At 35.4% G+C, this 11454-nt stretch overlaps 1 pseudogene; it reads left to right on the top strand.

Annotated features, from left to right (window-relative positions):
- The first annotated feature begins 4473 nt into the window (after positions 1-4473).
- Positions 4474-10991, top strand: LOC117315289 (annotated as a pseudogene).
- Positions 10992-11454: the final 463 nt, after the last annotated feature.

The following is an 11454-nucleotide window of genomic DNA, read 5'->3' as shown; positions in this document are numbered from 1 at the left end:
ATGTTAACCCAAGTGCACGATGATGTGCACTTCAGTTCTTGGGTAAATGTTGTTATGAGCTATATGATTTGATGTGTTGTATATTATGTGTGCAAGTCAAGTTTTGAAGGTATATAGCTACCCATCTTCGTGTATGTAGTACAATTAAACCCTCTGACTCAGTACTAATTTAGACTTGCTGACAGAGAGATTTCTTATTTATATATAAGACTTAAATATAATATATTCTGTCAAAATGTCAGTCTTAACGTATCAAGGCCAGAGGAATTCAATCCATGCCAGATGCAGGAAATGTGTATTTTAATACTATATATGCTAAAACAATATGAAATATTAAATTCCATCTTCAGGCATTCTAGCGGTTTGATTTTATACATATTTCATATTTGTAAATGATGTATTAATGAAACCTGACTACAGGTACATTCATCTTGTCAATTATTAACTTACATATTATGAGAGGATACCTATAGTTAGCTAAGGTTTCGGTATAATGCCTGCTATAAATGGACCTCCTTGGAGTTAATTGGGGAAACCGGCCTGATCAGGTGTGACCCACACCACACAGGGTAATTAATATGTGACAGGTATGAATGGCAGTGGTCTAGGGGCCCCAATGGCACTGGACTGGTATCAGTCTCTTGCAGTTAAGATTTTATTAGGATTTAGTGGCACTATATAATTCATTGTGTGTAAAAGTATGTAGCTTCCCCTCAACTTATGTTAATTATTTGTTTTATATTGAATAAGCAAACAACTTTATATATTTTCCTGAAAGCTTCACATACAATGTTATAATTATAGTTATATTCATGATATATAAATGATTAATTGATTAGGGAGTATACCTATAATTATGTATACATATTAACTAATCTCCATTGAAAGCCATTAATTACTTGTTTGATATTAGATAAACAAACAAATTAATTTATTTTTCTGAAAGCTTCGCATACAATGTTATAATTATAGTTATATTCATGAAATAAAAATTATTAATTTAGGAGTACCTAATTAAATATATATATAAGTAATCTCCATTGAAAGCCATGTTTGTTATAAAATGAGAAATCATTTTAGATTTCATCCATTTATACTAATTAGCAGTACTGCATTTTGATTGACATTTAAATAGTGAAACTGAAAATTCAGTGAAAACAAAAGCAATTTTGTTTACTGCAGATACAAAATATTAAACAATTGACCAAGTACTGTTTACAATTGTATACTGTTCACAGAACTGTATTAAGTTGAGTCGTGTTACATAATAACACCGGACTGATATTATTTAATTATTATTTCTTTGTAATTTACTGGATATGGATATAGAGGCTTTCAGCCTGCGTCCATAATGTTTCCTTATAAATCCTAATAAATAATTATGAAAACAGTTCAAACTGAGGAACAAGTTAATCTCCCTGTGGCTTCTCGGTTGTACCTTGTTGTGCCCATCTCCCCCACCAAAAAAGAAAGTCAAAGTGAATAATCCAACTTTAAATGTAAGTATTAATAAATTTTCATTCTTATTGATCAATATACGACACCCAGCATTTACCAGGTAAGACATTCTGAACTACGATACAGGTAAAGTATTTTCTTGGTCAGGTGAGACTACAGGGGTGTGTTCTCCATTTGCCCACTTATTTTAGAACAAAGAAAAGTGTATACATAGGAGAACAATGGAAAACCAATTATAGTCAGTTCTATAATAATTTTACCCGTGTTTACCTGTATGATTTACCTGTGCTAAAAAGTGGGCAAAAAGAGAGGTATATTTATGTACCTGAGAAGTGGGGAAAATAACACTAAGTTATAGTCTAAGCTCAACAAATGTATTCCTACGCCGGACTTGATATAGTTCACTGAAAAATGACTCGAGTTAACTGTGGTAGGTTCATTGAGTCTGAATTGAGTGGAAATATAGATATATATATATAAGAAAGAACACACATTAGATAGTTAACATATCCACAAACATTATACATAAGCACAGTGGTAATACATTATAATATATATACTAAAAACATTTTTCATACATTTTATATTACATTCTTCAGTTAAAAAAGGACATTATATTCACACATATATATAATATTAGATACATAACATATTTACAAACATATATAGCACATTATACATTAAGCACTAGTAATACATTAGCAGTAACATATTGCATTTTTTCATTACACTTGCATAATATAATACAATTTACGTAACATTTCAGAAAAAAGATATATCTCTCTATCTTTATATGCATGTATCTGTACATGCATGTATATCAAGTACATAGAGTCAAAATCTACTCCAGGTGCAGAAGGTGTGAAGCTGCATCAGCATACTCCATCAGGCTCAATGTGTTGTTCTCCAGGCGTTCCTTCAGTTGCGTCAGTCGGCGGTCGATGTTTCTGTACTTCTTGCATCTTGGTCTGGTTGGTCCTCCTGCGTCCTTCTGTATCCTGTCGATCTCGTTGCTCGCCTGAATCACCTGGAACACTCTGATGATTGTGTATATGTTGGGGTGGGAATGACGGACTTTCGTCTTCAGCTTCCCGTGCCAAGCTTCCAGGTTGTTGGTGGTCCGGTGTCCTTCTGTTGCGTAGTGATTCCAGGTCTGTCGGTCTCCTTCCATCCACTGGGATACAACATAGTCGGTGACGGGTAGGGTGTCCACGGGTAGGTCAGCATCCTCCAGCTCCTCTAGCGCATTAAACCAGACGTCCTCCACTTAATCATCAGCAGCAGCTTGGATCATAATTGACCAATGGTCAACAACATAATAGAGATCTCTAATCATCAGCAGCAGCTTGGATCATAATTGACCAATGGTCACCTATAATCCTCCACCCTCCCCCCATAGTAATTAATTAACATCAGCTTGGATAACGACCGGAATTCTCTTTACATAAACATAGATAGTAGATAGGTAAACGAAATTTAAATGCTGACATATATTTTGAATTGTACAACATCAAATGAAAATACATCTTATTACTTTTAATATTAAACATTAATAGCTTTTAAACAATAATTTTTTTTTCATATAAAGTACTGTATATTTAAATATAAATACTTATAAACAGGTACATTGCGCATCATAAATAACAACAAAATAATAATACTGTAATCAATGTGTATTTTTTCCTATATAAAGTACTGCATACAATTATACATGTAGATACTTATATCTTATAGTTCCTTATCCTGCAACAGGGCCAAATCTATTGGACAATAAAAGTATAATCCACTTATTGGTAACATTTGAGTATGTTGTGTTTTATTAAACAATAGAAACAACAATGTCGAACGTACAGAACATGCCTGCTCCAAATTAAAATGTGGTGTAATGTCCTTAATTCGTTCTGGAGCACACCAATGTGCCCTCAATCCTTTAACCATTGTTAAAATTATTAAATGTAAAGTATATCCTTCCGCACTCTATGGTTGCGAATTGTGGAAGTTAAAGAAAAATGAAATGTACATGCTTGAAAAAGCACAGAACTTCATTGTAAAATCAATTCAGGGTTTTAATGTAAGAACAAGAACAGACATGTGTACGTCATTGACCGGTTGGTTTTCAATAGAAGTATATATCAGTGTGAAAAAATTACTATTCCTTGGTAGAATATGTTCCATGGATGTTGGAGTTTTGACGCGCGAAATTTTTATCAAGCGCATATTTGATTACAAACTGTGTACTTTCTCCAGAGGTTTTATTCCCGACATTGTCAATATTTTGACAAAATATAATTTGAATTATGTTCTTGGTGAATTCTTGAAGAGTGGCTTGTTCCCAAACAGATGTCAATGGAAACGATTAGTGAATGACCATGTAAGAAATTGTGAGGAGTTTAATCTATGTGAAATAATGAAAACTGATAAAGAATTTTCTCGTTTCGGTCTCTTGCATAATAAAATACAACCATATTCAATATGGAAATTAGCTCTACATTTCCCCCAATACAGTTCATGTTTTAAACAAATTGTTAAACTTTGTGTTGAAATGCGAGATGACGAAAATGTATTTTTGTGTCAATATTGTGGTTTAATTTACAATGATGTAATCTTACATAGCGTGCTTGAATGCTCTCATACAGAGTCTTTGCGTGACCAACTGTGGTGTGTTCTCTGTACTATAAAAGATGTCGATTTTGTATGTTACCTTAACACGTTGTCAAATTACCATCTTCTCCATGTTCTTCTTGGGGGTATCGTCAATTATGACTTATCCTCATACGAACTCGAGGACTTCAGAGTTAATTCATTCGTTATTGTATTCAAGATTCTTCAATGCAGTGGTATTTTGTAATTATTTCATATGAAAAAGAGAACTTGTAATTATTATTAATGTTGTTTTATAGATATTCATACATGTATATAAAATGCATTTGCAAGCCTACATAACACATGTAGGCACTTAAATTATATTATCTCACGTTAGACCACAGAATGAAATGACTGCTATTCATTATAAAAATGAAGTACGTATATATGTGCTAATTAAGAATCTAATGTGTCTTAACTTAAGAAACATGCGAAGAAATTTCCTTTACTAACATCATGTAATCATTATTATATCTGTAGTTTATTGTGTAACGCGTGAATCCTTATGCGAGAGGTGATAATGAGCGTGAATGAATTTTGTTCTAATTTGTAAATCATTTCTGTATACTCTTCAAATCTTGGAGGAAATAAAGAAATAATAATAGTTCCTTATAGGTATGAGCCATGTAGCACAGGTAACACAGGTGAAAATCACAGGTAAATCACAGGTAAAAACAAGGTGAACTACTCTGAAATAGACTATAATCCCTATCACAACATTTTCCCCATATTGTGATTTTAAAAAGTGGGCAAATGGAGATACAGCCACTACAGGTGTGAGAGTAGAACAATAGGGGATAATTACAGGTAAGGTCTAACCAACCGATCAATTTTCACACCTTGGTCTTGTATGGTCATACCTGAGTGACCACCAGGTAAAAGTGGTCAGTCAAATGCAACATTTTGCAATCAATCATTTCAGCAAAATAATAATGATAAGTAATAAACCTCCCTATAGACATTTGAAAAAAAATTCATTTGTTTATAATCTTTTAAATATAATAATGTAATAAGTGATGAAAAAAGTAATCAAATTATAAACATATTTGTTTTACCTATTATCTTTAAGATGTAGTCGATGCAGACATTTGGTCTAGCATGACTGTAACTATAATTTTTGACACTTGGATTTGACCCATACTCTAATACACACAGCTTGGTGACACTTATCAAAACGACAGGTAAACTCACAGTTTTTGTTTGGATTTTAAAAACCTTTATAATATTATCTCGAAAGCTTGCAAATCAGTATTTTTATTTCTCAATAATAATCAAAAATTTTAACGGGGAAACTAATTTATACACTTATTAGGTACATACGATAAAAATTAGATTGGGGACTGATTATATATAATTACATGAGAGTTTAGGGGAGGGGTAGCCATGCATGACTAGTACAGTACCTGTACAGGTAAACCCTTAATTAAGCTTAATGCCCTTTGGCCATGCCCAGAACAGCTGGACACCTTGTGCCAGATTCCTTGGCTGTGTTTTCACACCTTTCAACAAAATAGCGATCATAATCCCATTTTGTGTGATTTACCTGGTCTGGAAAGACTATATACCTGACGGTATACAAACTATAACATTTATGTTGAATGTACAATATACAAATGTATGTTTCAATGAAGGCAGAATCAATATTGCTTGATGTTGATAGATTTAATTTTAATTTCAAAACTGGCACTTTCCATGCTTCCTTAATTATAACTAATCTTAATTTAGTGTAAATGCATGGATGTAATGGGTGGATGTAATAGGTGGATGTAATGGGTGGAATTAATGTAATATGATACCTGTATTTTGTCAGTTTTTGTGTATATTCTATTTACCAATACGTTGCATGTATTGTACTTATATACATGTAATAAACATATCTGAAATAAAAGTAAAATGTACACACCATCATGAACACACACAATATACATGGACTTAAAGTCCCTGTATATATATTTTTGAAATTTTGTTTTAATGAAACATTTATATGTTCAAGAGATTATGCATTGTATATCAAATACTTTGTATGTATTGACTCTAGTGCACTACGATGTTCACTCCAGTGCACAACAGTGTTAACTCTAGTGCACTACGATGTGAACTCCAGTGCACTACGATGTGAACTCCAGTGCACTACGATGTGAACTCAAGTGCACTACGATGTTAACTCAGGTGCACTACGATGTTAACTGGAGTTAACTTTTGTAGTGCACTAGACTACCAAGTTTAGTTTGCTCCCAACTGTACCATTTTTAAAGACTCCGGTATGCCTCGTAATTAACATAATTAGTAACATTTCAATAAAATATTATACTGTACAGTGAACTATCAAAATGGGCTGATTCTGCTTGTATTCTCCCTTTCTTCCTTCTAGCAATCGGCTAATCAGATCACCGCAGTTTCATCAAATATGCATGGAATTGATCGAACTTGAGCGAAGGGTTAAGGCAATAAGTCTACCAAGCAAGTTTCATCCGAATCCAATCATTCCTTCAAAAGATATCATGTGGACAGCAATCAGCCAATCAGGTCACAGCTGCCTCATTAAATATGCGCGGAATATGCCGATAATCGAACTTGAGCGAGGGGTTCAGTTTATAATTCTACCAAGCAAGTTTCACCAAAATCCAATCATTCCTTCAAAAGATATCGTCCGGAAAGCAATCAGCCAATCAGGTCACAGTAGCCTCATTGAATATGCGCGGAATATGCCGATTATCGAACTTACATGTGACCGTAAAATAATTAATTTGTTACAATATCATCTAATAACAAATCAATACTCTACTTTCAATTCTCTTTGCGCATGTGCGAACGTAACCCCGTTTCACGAAATCTCGCGATAAAAAAACGAGACTTTACGTACTGGTGACAGTCGGTGGGAAAAAACATTAACAGGCGTGCCTGAGTTTGACATTGCCAAGCTGAAAAAATATTTAATAGAAAATAGAAACAAGAAGTTTGACAAAGAAGGGTTGATGGGCATACAAATCTCTCAAAGCGTACAAATAATTTGAGGAAGGCTACGTACAAAGGATTGCTTCTCTGACGGCCAGGAAAGTTTACAAAGTGAAGGTGCACTTTTCACTTGAGGGAGACGTTCAAGGTGGTTGTTCGACTGTGTAGCAGGGTAAGTTTCATAGAGATTTGGATATAGAAGTATTGATTTTGTCTGTCAAACCGCGCTAGAGTGACACCTTGTGTATACACGTGTGCAGGTACAAGTATGACACGCACACGTTCGTTGGGCGTCTACACATGTTGTCTACGCAGGTTATACATGTCAAGAATTAAAACATGTTCAAACTTTGTAATTTAAAAAAGCTCTTATGAGTTCATAATGTAAATACGTATGACTAAATATTTAATGATACGATTCCAACGACATTACACATGCACACAAAGTGAAAGTAGGAACGTGTGGAATTCTTTGAGTCGTGTGTAATGTAGTCAGATAGTGACAGTGTTGACAGTGTGTATGGCATCTCGCTTTTGCAACAGTTGGGCGCATTATAAGATTATCTATAGTCACACACACACATACTTAAGTGATGATACAGTAAAACCTGTCTATTACGATTCAATATCGAGGACGACGACGATGATATCCCGCTCGCACAGTTACGACAAGTGTTATCAAGTGATATGTCCATGTTGGAATATGTAAACATTGACCGTGAAGTTGTGACAGAGCGTGGTGATACGGTTGACGATATTGTTGAATGTGTTAAGTCTAGCGATACTGGCGAAAGTGGACAGGAATCAGACTGTGATGACAGTGACGTTGACTCGCGCTCGGTTCCGACTTGTGTTGACGCATTGGAAAATTTGTCTAATGTTCAATTAAGCCTCCAAGCACAGGAGGACGTGCCAGATGAGTTGTTTGACAGTTTGGGAGCCTTACAATCAGTCTTCCAAAAAAATATCGCGAAAAAGACCTTTCAGTGTAAGATTACCAATTTTTTCACGAAATGACTGTTACACTGTATATGAGCATGACCTGTGCGCATTGGTAATAGGCCTACAGTTACATAAACATAACTTTGTATATAGATTGTGAAATGGAATTTGTGTATTTATATTTTTTTCAAATAATCAAAATAAATAAAATTAATATTTAACAGTGATATACACGTTTATTTGATTTGATACAAACACATATATATAATATTTTCCGATTTATATGTACACGGATAAGCAGCACTATATGCTTCGATGCAACACCTCTGAATGTTGAAATGCATATTACGAAATTTGCATATAGCGAAAAAAAATGCATGGTCCCTGTGAGTTCGTTATATCCAGGTTTTACAGTATATTGTTGTTGCCTGTCTGTATCACTACTAGTAAGGTACAAAAGCAGGGTTACATAATACATTTATTATTTTGTAATATTGAGCATTTACATGTATCAGCCATTTATCAGTAACCTGATTTATTTCTCTTGCTTTCAGAAAGGGAGAGGCTTGCAGTCAAATTGCAGCCTTGCTATTTGCAGTAGATGACTTTGTGGCTAAGGGATTTAAAGACCTACCCTCTGACAAATCAGTAACAGACAAACTCAGTGGATGGAACAAACCAGCAAAGAGGACCGTTGAGCCGAAAACTGTTCATAACATAAGGATAGTAAAGTAAGCGAGACAAAACTGATACACGGTACTTTTTTTTAATTAAATATAAGTTTAATTTTACATAATTAGCTAAAACTGGACTGATTTTAAGAGTGCTAAACTGTTAGTGTTTGCAATATACGGTAAGAAACTACATGTATAGATGTACATGGATATTGGGTTGTATTACTGTTATATTGTAATGCAAATTTTTTCTATACACTCTGTAAATCTGTATATGGTAATTGTGTTGTTCGAGAATTATGAACTTATAGATTATAAATTTAAGAATTATTTCTTTATCAAGTGATGCAATCCAATACTTTTATTTTAAATAAACTTCAAATTACTTATCAAGATACTGTGCTTACAATACCCAGCCCTTAATGAAGAATGGATTAATATAAATGACTGCTATGAGTAATTAATTTAATTTATTTTTGTGTTAGACAAGAGTATGGAAAGACACCAAAGGAAAGACAGACACTTTCTAAAACAAATTTTGACCCTCGACACTCTACAGACAGAACAAGAAATGAGGTCAATATCCAGAAGCTGGTTGATGCACTATCTACAGCTAACCTCACCTGAGGTTTTATGAAATACAATACCAAAAAGGTGGGTTTCATCAATCATATACATGTGCCCTTTTAGTTTGTAAACAGAGTAAAAATACAATAAATCACTTTTTTATCCTGTTTTTAAAAATTAGAGAATGTTTAACTTTATATTATGTAATATTGATTATTATATAAATTGATTGATATAGATTTTAAATGTTCCTACAATTGTTTAGAAACGTTAAATTAAACAGCGGTATAGACAACAGTCTCATAGAAAGTTAGGTTTGGTTTGTTTTATTTTGTTTAACGTCCTATTAACATCTAAGGTCATTTAAGGACGGCCTCCCGTGCGTGCGACATGTATGAGTGTGGTGAGTGCGTATGTGTGTTTGGGAGGCTGCGGTATGTTCGTGTTAAGTCTCCTTGTGATAGGCCGGAACTTTTGCCGATTTAAAGTGCTACCTCACTGAAGCATTCTGCCGAAGACACCCAGCAGCACACCCCACCCGGTCACATTATACTGACAACGGGCCAACCAGTCGTCTTACTCCAAATATGCTGAGCGCTAAGCAGGAGTAGCAACTACCATTTTTAAAGACTCTGGTATGTCTCGGCTAGGGGACATAACCCAAAGCCTTCCTCACAGGGGCGAACGCTCAACTAAAGGCCAAAAGTGAGGCATTGTCAAGGGAGACTTGGTTTGGTTTGGTTTATTTTGTTTAACGTCCTATTAACAGCTAAGGTCATTTAAGGACGGCCTCCCGTGCGTGCGACATGCATGCGTGTGGTGAGTGCGTATGTGTGTTTTGGGAGGCTGCGGTATGTTTGTGTTAAGTCTCCTTGTGATAGGCCGGATCTTTTGCCGATTTAGAGTGCTACCTCACTGAAGCATACTGCCGAAGACACCCAGCAGCACACCCCACCCGGTCACATTTTACTGACAACGGGCGAACCAGTCGTCCCACTCCTAATTTGCTGAGCGCTAAGCAGGAGCAGCAACTACCATTTTTAAAGACTCTGGTATGTCTCGGCCAGGGGACAGAACCCAAACCTTCCTCACAGCGGCGAACGCTCAACTAAAGGCCAAAAGTGAGGCATTGTCAAGGGAGACATTAGGAAGAAGAAAGTTGTTAGGAAGAAGAGAAAAGATAAGATCCCAAGTTTAGTCGCCTCTTACGATCATGCAATGGGGGCAGCAGGTACAATTCTTACGCCCTACCTGCAGGGCAGTCAAGGGAGACATTAGGAAGAAGAAAGTTGTTAAGAAAGAAGAGAAAAGATAAGATCCCAAGTTAAGTCGCCTCTTACGATCATGCAATGGGGGCAGCAGGTACAATTCCTACGCCCTACCTGCAGGGCAGAGAAAGTTGGGATTTAATGTACAGTCAACCACCTAAGATTATGTAAAGACATAACTGTTTTAATAGTGGAGGAAGCCATAGTACCTTGAGAGAATGAACCGACCATGGCACAAGTCTGTTTAGTAAACTAATAAATATATATGTATACACATGTGCATAGAAGATAGTTTAAAGTTCATTTGGTTTGTGTTTATTTATAATTACAGGTTATCACAGATGAACATATACGACCAACTGAAAATGTGCAGATGTCTCAGGATCCTCAACAAATTGATTTCCCTCCCAGTTTAGAGTTGAGAGATGCACGCAACAGCAAAAAAGAAACTAAGAGTTACAGAAGAAGAAGTGCAAGTTATTGAAAGAGAAACTGTGGCACAGGCAGAATCAGACTTGTGGTTCAAGGTCAGACAAAACAGATTGACTGCCTCAAAATTCCATTCAATCATATTCATGCGGGAAAAAACAAATCCCAACAAGAGGCCCATGGGCCTTAACGGTCACCTGAGATTTGAATATTTCAGTTCATTTAATTGACCCTTTTTGAACCCACCCATCAGCCCCTAGGGGTCAGTCAGGGCCAACAGGTGTTTACCATTAAGCTGTCATCCAATGCTGATAATGTTAACAAAGTTAGAATGAATTCCGATAGAAATCAAACAAATAATAGTCAAAAATGTGATTTCCCTATATAAACTATAGTAAAATCTACCTCCTCCCCAGGGGCAAACGTGAGACACCAAGGTCAGGAAATTCACAATTTTGGTAAAGCACCTTAAGACCCTTCAATCTATGAAGAGTATTTGACTCCATCTGAGATAAGAG

This window comes from Pecten maximus, chromosome 17, assembly GCF_902652985.1.
Source record: "Pecten maximus chromosome 17, xPecMax1.1, whole genome shotgun sequence".
Classification (NCBI taxonomy): Eukaryota; Metazoa; Mollusca; class Bivalvia; order Pectinida; family Pectinidae; genus Pecten; species Pecten maximus.
The sequence above is the reverse complement of the archived record's forward strand: the minus strand, read 5'-3'. Positions and strand labels throughout refer to the sequence as shown.